The 9,288-nt window shown below is 39.4% G+C and overlaps 1 protein-coding gene across 1 annotated transcript in view; it reads left to right on the forward strand.

The window, feature by feature from the left end:
* Nucleotides 1-9,288, forward strand: part of LOC134844159 (solute carrier family 15 member 4-like) — a gene marked incomplete in the record, with an annotated part of 29,115 nt that overhangs the window by 19,526 nt on the left and 301 nt on the right.

Consider the following 9,288-nt stretch of genomic DNA (forward strand, 5'->3'; position numbering starts at 1 on the left):
CTGACAAAAGGTCTAATGGGAGACCTACAACAAGTCACATCTGAGGTTCTGATGTTTCGTTGAATGAAGAGATGCTAACTTTTTCTGCTCGTTGATTTGTAAGAATTCGAGGGTTACATTTGGTGATTAGAATATCTCCCACTGTCTCCTGGCTTGATATTTTGAGCTTTTTCTAAAGTTGATGTCACACGTAGGTCATCACACGTTGGCGTCTTCCAATATCTTCCAATAATAATTCAGGCAATTTTCAAATTTGAATAAAAAACAAAGCACTATAAGGTGTACAGGTGGAATCTATGACGCCAAAAAGTAGCTTTAAATAATATTGGTTTCGATTTTGCTTTTTTCCGTAAAAAGTATAGAAAGGACTAATCATAAGGCATTACTTTCAGTTGCACAAAAGTCGCCTCGACGACAGCAGAAAAAACAATCAAATTGAACCAGAAGCGTCAAACTGAACCAATCAAATTGCTGAGCATATCTGGTCCTGCAAGAATGTTTGAGTTTAGATAAAGGTTTCAGAAAAGGCTAGCAACATAAAACGTTCATTAGATCCAATGTCATAGCTTTCAAATTTCAACTAGCGTTGGACCTCGTTGAGTTTGTTTCGTAAAGATAAAAAGGGTTATGCATTTGGGTGCGGTTCATCAGACTCCTATCATTTTTTCGGATTTTTTGCGCGCTTTTTCAATCAAGAGTATTTTTGACTAACAAGAAAACAGAATTATCAGTTTTTAGCATCAGAAGAATCAAAATTGAAAACAAATTTTAAAAAAAAAATTGTTTTGGAAAGTTATTTTATGTGAGGTTTTTTAGAACTTGTTCAGTGTTTCGGTGGTAAAAGCAGACCTGTTGATGTTTGATACGGATATCAAGTCAATTAGGTAAGTATAGATTTCCGTGAAACCAAGGAGTCGGATTTTGATTGCAAAATTTTGAGAGCACATGATTTCTCATTAGTTGTTTAATCCGAGAACTAATTCTGTATCCGCACAATTCAATTTCTGACATCAACCTTGCTTTTTCCGGACTCATGAGCTACGACTGAAATTGAGTTTCTGCTGTTTATGCGGATGCCATTGAGTTTATAAGGAAACGTGGGTTGTTTCAACTTGCAACCTGCGGCTCTGCATTCCAAGTTGCAATCCCCAAACATAAGATTGCAAGAATATTTGATACATAAATGAATCCTTAAAAGCTCTCTGGGTAATTCCAGCTGCTCATTCGAACAACAAAAAACCACTTGGACGTTTTTCTGTCTTTGAGCAGCTGAGGAAGACAAGGTTTGATTCTTTTTGAAAGCACGCTAGAAAAGGTTATGTTTTTGATTGGTACCAGAATTATAATTTGACATGTATTATGCTCCATAACTGTTCTTGCGGCTCCATACTTCCATGCACGGCTTGCTTTTAAATTTTTTGTATCGTTCTGAAGTCACAATTCTATGTAGGCATTAGCGCATTAACAGAACCAGTTGGCTGAGCAAATCAGAGACAATTGGCTGAAAAAAATGTGCTTCTAAGGACATGGAATGCAAGATTACCGTACGAGTGCATACCCTAAAGCCATGAGCAAAGGCTGAAGATGAATCATCTTTTCGATGTTAGTCATTGGTGACTGATCAATTGTGCAATAAGAGACAGCGAACCAACTGCACCTTTTTTGAAGTTCATAGCCATTATAAGTTTTTGTATCTGAGAAGCAGACACGCGAGAGCAATAGACATTAAACATGAATCAATTTTGTGATTATCAGCTGTGAGGTTTGATTTGTCGACTTTAGAAACCAACGGAAATGTTGATAACAAACGGTTTGCATCAGGACTGAGCATATTTTGTTCATTAACAAAAAGAGAAGACAATGTCTATGAATTGAGAAGTATTGCGAACTTTGGAGCAGGAGATCAAACTTTTGAACTCCTGAGAGCTGATCATTTTGGAAAGTAAATCTTGATGCACATGCTAACTTTCATTTGTTATAATAACAACAGCGGTCGCATCGTTGGCAGCAGCAGATATGCTACCCTGTGCTTGTTTTTTTTAGCTGATGGTTTGCCATCTGAATAGTAGCTGATTTGTACTGGAGTTTTTTAAATTCGAGAAAGCATTTTATAAGCATCAACTAAAACCATAAAATATCATACAACTGAATGGCATTCCGCAAGTCAAAGTACGAGTCCAGGGACAATGAAGACGGTCTCATTGATTCTGCTTCTCATCTAGCTCACCTGTGAGGCTAGTAGGAAAAAAGGTTTGTGAATTTTTTTCACGACTTTTCAAAAAAGGTACAATGGCGTTGATTTTATTATTGTTTTAGTTAATGTTCTTCAATGAAAAAAATTTTTGGTTATCATTGTTAACAACATTTTTGCTTTCTTCGATTTTTTCAAATTCTTTGAACCTCCTTTGATAAGCAAATAATTATGATTCCCCTTTCTCAACTTTTCTAAGACCTGTCTTTTACCTTTTAACTTGTACCTCTCAAACCTTTGTCTGGATTTTTCTGAGGATAAAATAAAGCAAATGCCGTATCAAATACAAAAAAAATACTTGATGTATTATAGAAAAAATTGTGAAAGACTTGCCGTAGCCCTTGCTAAGTGAAACTTTACAATTGAAGTTTCTTTAATGTTTCAATTTTTAAATCAGGGCCCAAAAAACTTACCGCTTAAGAAACCTTACTCATTGCCAAAGAAAACTACCCCCCCCCTCTATATTCTTCTCTCACCAACCAAAGTGTACACACCTCATCTACTAAACTATAAAAAAAATGTTTAATGTTTTAAAACTTTAAACTCACATGCCCGTGTTTGCCTATGTTGAGCAGAAAAAAAACAACAAAAAACGGGCATTAAGCGGCTGGAAATGAAAATTAAAAGAAAGAGAGCGGTTTTTGTTATAATTGGAGTAAATCTCTCGCACAAAGCTGTCGCACGCTCACCCGGAGGGAGCAAACGAAGGTTACTGAAAAAAAAAGCCGGATGCAAAGTGGTTACTGCTAAAAATGGTAATTAAGGAATCAAAAACATGACATTGCAGGACACGTTGACATTCGAAACTCTGAATCCAGAGGAAGTTCTAAAAAGGGCTATAAAATTCGAACATAGCAAGTTAACCACAATGGCATTTCAAAAGACTAATGCTGCGGCTACAGGAGGATCAAATAGCAATTACACATCGGGTGTGAGAATAAAACAGGAACCTGTAATGGCAGTTCGCAATTTGGGGGGGAAAACCAAAACTCCAAATAGAAGAGAAACAAATAACAGACAGAATAATAACAAAACTCAAAACACGAAAACAAAACCATGTAATAGATGTGGAAGGACGTTTGAACAGGGACATCTAAAAAATTGTCCAGCGATGGGGAAGAATTGTAAACACTGTGGTAAGCCAAATCACTTCGCCAAAATGTGCAGATCCCAACAAGTAAGTGAAGTTGCGGAAGATTCGGAAGGATCGGTAGAGGAATGCGACCAGATCAGTGAAGGTGTTGGGTCATGTAGTGAATTTGAAGTTATGTCAATACAAACCTACCAACCGGAAAATGAGCGAGTTTCAAAATATGTGAAAGATCGAATCAACGAAATGAGAAACAACACAAACGGAAAAGTGATACGAGTTCAGAAAATAGATTCTATTCGCGATCCAACATTGAATCGCGTAAAATCACTAAAAGCCATGATACGAATAGATAACCAGATAATTCAATTAACAGTGGACACTGGAAGTCCTGTTTCATTTCTTAACTGGGCCACGACAAAGGAAATCATGGAAAAATCAAACAAAGTGAGATTCATACCGTCCGACAAATTGAACTTACAAACCAAATTCGTGGATTACAACAAACAACCGATCAGTATCCTGGGAGCCCTGAAAACCAATCTGAGGTCAGCGGGCTGGGAGGTAAAGGGCGCAACCTTTCTGGTATCAGAACGAAAAACTAGATGCATCATGGGATTAGATCTGCAAGGACAAGTGGGAATAGTGACTACACAAAGACCGGCGCCAAAAGAACTCACCAGGTTTGACGTGCTCATGTGCGAGCAGTCAGAAGGTTGGAAAGAAAAATTTTTCACTAAATTTAAAAACTTATTTGAAAGGCAAGGCATTTCAAAAAATCACATTGCCAGTTCAAAATTCAAATACCCACTATGTCCGATTCAAGAAAAGGGGAGAAGAATCCCAATTCACATACAAGATAAAGTCGAAAAAGAAATCGAGAAGTTATTGACAGAAGGTCATATAACAAAACTTGATAAATTTACAAGTGATTGCTTTATCGCCCCGATTGTGATAACAGTAAAGAAGGACGACTCAATAAAATTGGCAATGGATGCAAAACCAATCAATAGACAATTGTTCAAAAACAAATACCAAATGCCGAATAATGTAGATGAACTTATTGATGGGGTAAGCCAGATTGTAACTGAAAACAAAAAGGGTACGCTATATTTTTCGGTGTTAGATTTGAAATATGCGTACAGTCAACTAAAATTGGCTGCTGATACAGCTAGACAATGCAATTTTAACATTGTGGGTGGAAAAGCAACTGGAACTTACAGATTCTTGACAGGGTTCTACGGTCTAGCAGATATGCCAGCTGAATTTCAAAAGGCTATGGATAGAACCATCAATCACGCTAAAAACACGTTCTGTTTTCTGGATGACATACTTATTGTGTCAAAGGGAAGTGAAATCGAACATGCAAACTTAGTAGAAGCAGTACTAAAGAAATTGGATGCGGAAAACTTGGCACTGAAACTCTCAAAATGTGAATTTTTTAAACAAGAAGTGAATTGGTTGGGTCACCATCTCTCAGAAGAAGGGGTTAGACCGAAAATCACTAAAACGGAAGCCGTAGTAAACTTGAACCAGCCGAAATCCCTAAAACAACTAAGGTCATTTCTAGGAAGCATAAATCACTTAGCTAAATTTATACCTAACGTAGCCAGTCTGACCGAAAAATTAAGACCACTTCTTAAAGAAGAAAATCAAAAGAAAAAGTTAAAAAACATGAAACTCCCGGTGAAAAAATTCGAGTGGGGGGATGTTCACACAGTAGCATTTAATGCTATAAAAGGAGCTGTGGCAAATATTACGAAAGTGCATTATTACGATGCAAATCGTGAAACACGAGTTAAATGCGATGCTAGCCATGATGGGCTAGGGGCTACTTTAGAACAACAAAATGATGAAGGGTTGTGGGCCCCAATTTCGTTCGCATCCCGATGCTTAAATTCCCAAGAAAAAAATATTCAACAAATGAGTTGGAATTATTGGCAGTTGTTTGGGCAGTAGATAGATATAAACACTACCTTCTGGGGAAACCATTTACCATCGCAACTGACCACAAAGCGCTTACAACAGCATTGGATGTTAATCAATCGAACAAGACCTACCAATCACGTTTAACCCGGTGGGTTGACCGGTTACTGCCATATCAGTTCAACATAGTTCACATTCCGGGGAGGGACATGGGCATAGTTGATTATTTATCGCGTGATCCTTTCAATGATCCCTGGCCCGAATCAGAATTAGACGAAAAGTTTGTAGTAGCGACAATAAACTCTTTTCATGAAGCGTTCGACTGCTGGAACAGTAGGCTTAAAGACTCAAGGTCGCTCAACCGGAACGAAAACGTTCTAGAATGTTCTAGAAGGAATGTTACGAAACAGTCATCAAGTAATGGTTGCTATAGCAACCAAAACGGTCAAAACCGAACAAGGCTCGACCGGAACGAGAGAAAACAGTTTCCACGACTGCAAAAACAGCTAAACACAACAGTTCAACAGAAACAAATCACTTTTTCGTCAAATCAACCCACTAAACAGTCAGTCTTAAATAATTCCAAAATCAAAAAACGACCAGAAACGAGCAAAATAGAAAAAACAGACTCAAGGATCGAGATGTCAGAAAATAAAAACAGAGCATACGACTGGTGGTCGAACTCACCACAAGAATGGCGGAATGAGGAGCGCGAAGAAAGTATAATGGACCCAAAGTGGAACCAATCACTTTCCACCAATAACGAACTCTCGGAAGAGGAGGAGATCACAGAGACAGTCCAACGCACGAGAAAAAAATACGAGGAAGCAGAAAAAATAGGGACAGCTCCGACAGCGAAACACGTCATGCACAACGAGTAAAATGGTCGTTGGAACCGGAACAACAACGAGTAGCGGATCAAAGACTGCTCTCCTTCTGGCAGTTAATAGGCGGAGAAAACAATGTTCAGGAAAATCGAGAACTGGTGGCTCATACCCAAGAAGTCAGGGACAACTTGGAACACGAATCAAGTTCAACATCGCCAAAACCGAGCGCATCGACGGAACGAAAACTCAGTGAGGTAAATGTAATAGAAGTAGACCTGACAACCACAGAAGAGGCGGAGAGTGAGGAGGAAGTGTGCTCAATTCAACCGCCAAAGGGACTAGGAAAAACAGGACTGCAAAAGCAGCAACAAGTGGAGACCCTGGACAACCTCGCAAAACTGTTCGACAAAAACTTACTAGCAGAACTGACCACAGATGACACGTGGATGGACCGCCTCAGGAGAGTGGTAGAGAGAGGGGATAAACAAGGATTCGAATTGATGGGACCCTATACAAATCCGTTGTGGTCACAGATGGCAGTTCAGGACGACTGCATCTTGGCGAATAATCGGCTAGCAGTACCAGTTCAACTACGACAAGCTGTCCTGAAACGAATCCATCGAGGACACCCAGGTCAGGAGGCTATGTTGGGCTACGCAATATATGAATAAAGACATCGTGAATTTGGCAGAGGAGTGTCGTAGTTGTACCACCATATGGTAAGAATGTAAAATACCTTATTTCGAAAAATTCGTCAAAACCATTGCCACTGCTCACGCAGCCGGGACAGGAGGTACAACTAGACTACGCGGGGCCTATAGAAAATCAAAAAGGAAAAAAAATCTATCTTTTAGTAGCTATTGATCGATTCTCAAAATTTCCATCAGTGAAGGTTACAAAATCCACAAGTGGAAAGAGCACAGTAAAATTCTTGAGATCATATGTCGACACACATGGAGTCCCTGAATCAATTCGATCGGACCAATTTTCAGGATTTAAGGGAAAAACTTTAAAAAAATTCTGTTCGGAACTCAATATCGAGCAAAAATTCTGTCCGGTGGGGGATCACAGAGGTTGTGGTTTGGTTGAACGTACAATTCAAACAATAAAAAGAAGACTGGGAGTGATGATGCTCGATGAAAATAATAAATCAATCAAATTATGCCTCAGCATTATAATGAGAGACTTACGGTGGAACAAGCAGAAAACAATTCAAGTATCTCCGTTCCAAGCACATTTCGGCAGACTACCAAAAACAGAATTTAAAATTGTGAGGGATAAATTTTTAAATAATTCTGATTCTTTAGACAAACAACACTTGGAACGCTCAGCACTGACTGCTTCTCAAATGAAACGAAGAATTGATCAGTCGAGAGAGAATCTAAAGATAGTGCGCAAGGGACAACTGAGCAGGGATACAAGCCCACTGCACAAGCAGCAGATAGCATCGGACAGAGACAAAGAAAGAGCCAAAGCCCTGAAGGAATTGTTGGAAGCGAACGCCCGCTGGAACTACGAAAGAAGGGACGCGGCTAAAAATGACATCCGGAAATTAGTGGACGAGACAGGGCAACTCAATCCCGATCTCCGAAAGGAAATGATCTACTCTTGGGAGAAGGGATTTGTGGAGGACAAAATAGAAAACCAATGCAAGTCACCAACCAAGACTATACTTCGAAAGGACCCTCTACGGAAAAGCGGACAAGCCTTAACCAGACCACTAAAGGGGAAAATCGTTTCAGAAACGGACTCAACAATTAGGACATCAGCCTGTTCGATCTATAGGAAATCGGATATAGCTCAATCAAAAACGGTACTGTCGCAAGAAAACCAGCGAAGCACGAGTAAAAGTCCATCGTCAGAACCTACCAAAAAGTTTAAGCGAGTCAGCTCTCCAGAACGACTAGAGGAGCTGGGATCAGAGGACGAACTTCAAGGAGAAATGGAAATCGCTGATACAATGAATCCAATAGAGCGCTTTCAGAGGAGCCAAACAATAGTCACTTCAAAGGACACAGAAGCCGGGGGAGGCCTGAATCTTGCAGTCAAAAGAGCAAAAGGCGGGACCAAAACCAAATACAGAGGAAAATATCACAAACAAGCCGGAAAAGAGCGGAAAGGAAAAGAAAGGCCGAAACAAGAAACAACAGGGGACAAATCAAGCTGCGACTGCAGCAAACTCGGAGCAAGAGAAAGCAACATCTAAGCCGGAATCAGACACAGTAGATACCAAAATTCAGTCAAGTTCTACGCCGAAAGCAAAACAGCGTCCGAAACTGAAAGGCATTGACTCTCACACTCCTCTTGAAGATATCGTGGACACATTTCACAATCGAAATTTGGCACCGTCTGAATGGGAGAAGTACGCGGACCAATTGTTAAAAAGAGGAGTGCAGCGAGTTGCGGATGAACTTCGAGAAAATCCTCAACAAAGCTCGGAACTGGACACAAACTTCGAACCACCACAAGGATTCTCGGACGAATCAAGTGCAGAAGAGTCAGGTATTAGACGAAGTTCGAGACAAACAAAAAACAAAGAACCCAAACGATTCGGAGATCCGATAAAACATTCAATCAAAGAAATATCTGAAAACCTTACAGGTAGAGGTCTTCTAAAGGAGGCACTTAGACAATACAGAAACCAACTGAGAGATTTTAAAGATCGGGACGACAGACCATTAGAATCGAAAGTGCGACGACTCGAAAGACATCTATTTATGCGAAAATTCGGATATGCTACCTTGGATGAGGGAGTCGATTGGAACCCGAGTTGGGAAATCGAGCTGGAGGAAAACTGAAAAATACATAATCTAAAATCGTCAATTACCAAAAAAAAAAAAAACAACTTTTCTTTGAACTGAGTAAATTGAACTCTTTAAATAAATTATCCTACTGATGTTGTATAATTTATTTCTTTCACCGTGGGGGGTGTGTCATACCGCTACTGCAGTAGCAGTATTTATTATACGTATGTAAATCTAACCTCTGGTGCTCAATCATTATTTTATGGTATTCTCAAGGTCATACGTAAGTGTTGACACTGAGATTAAGCGAGAGATCAGAGTACTTAACAATGATCTATCTCTCAGTACATAAGAAACCAAGAAAAGAGAAAATCTAAATTCAATATTCAGAATACAGTATTGAATTACAACTTGTTTTCAATTGATATCGCAACGCATATCACACAATCC

Source organism: Symsagittifera roscoffensis, chromosome 4 (assembly GCF_963678635.1).
Source record: "Symsagittifera roscoffensis chromosome 4, txSymRosc1.1, whole genome shotgun sequence".
Taxonomy (NCBI): Eukaryota; Metazoa; Xenacoelomorpha; order Acoela; family Convolutidae; genus Symsagittifera; species Symsagittifera roscoffensis.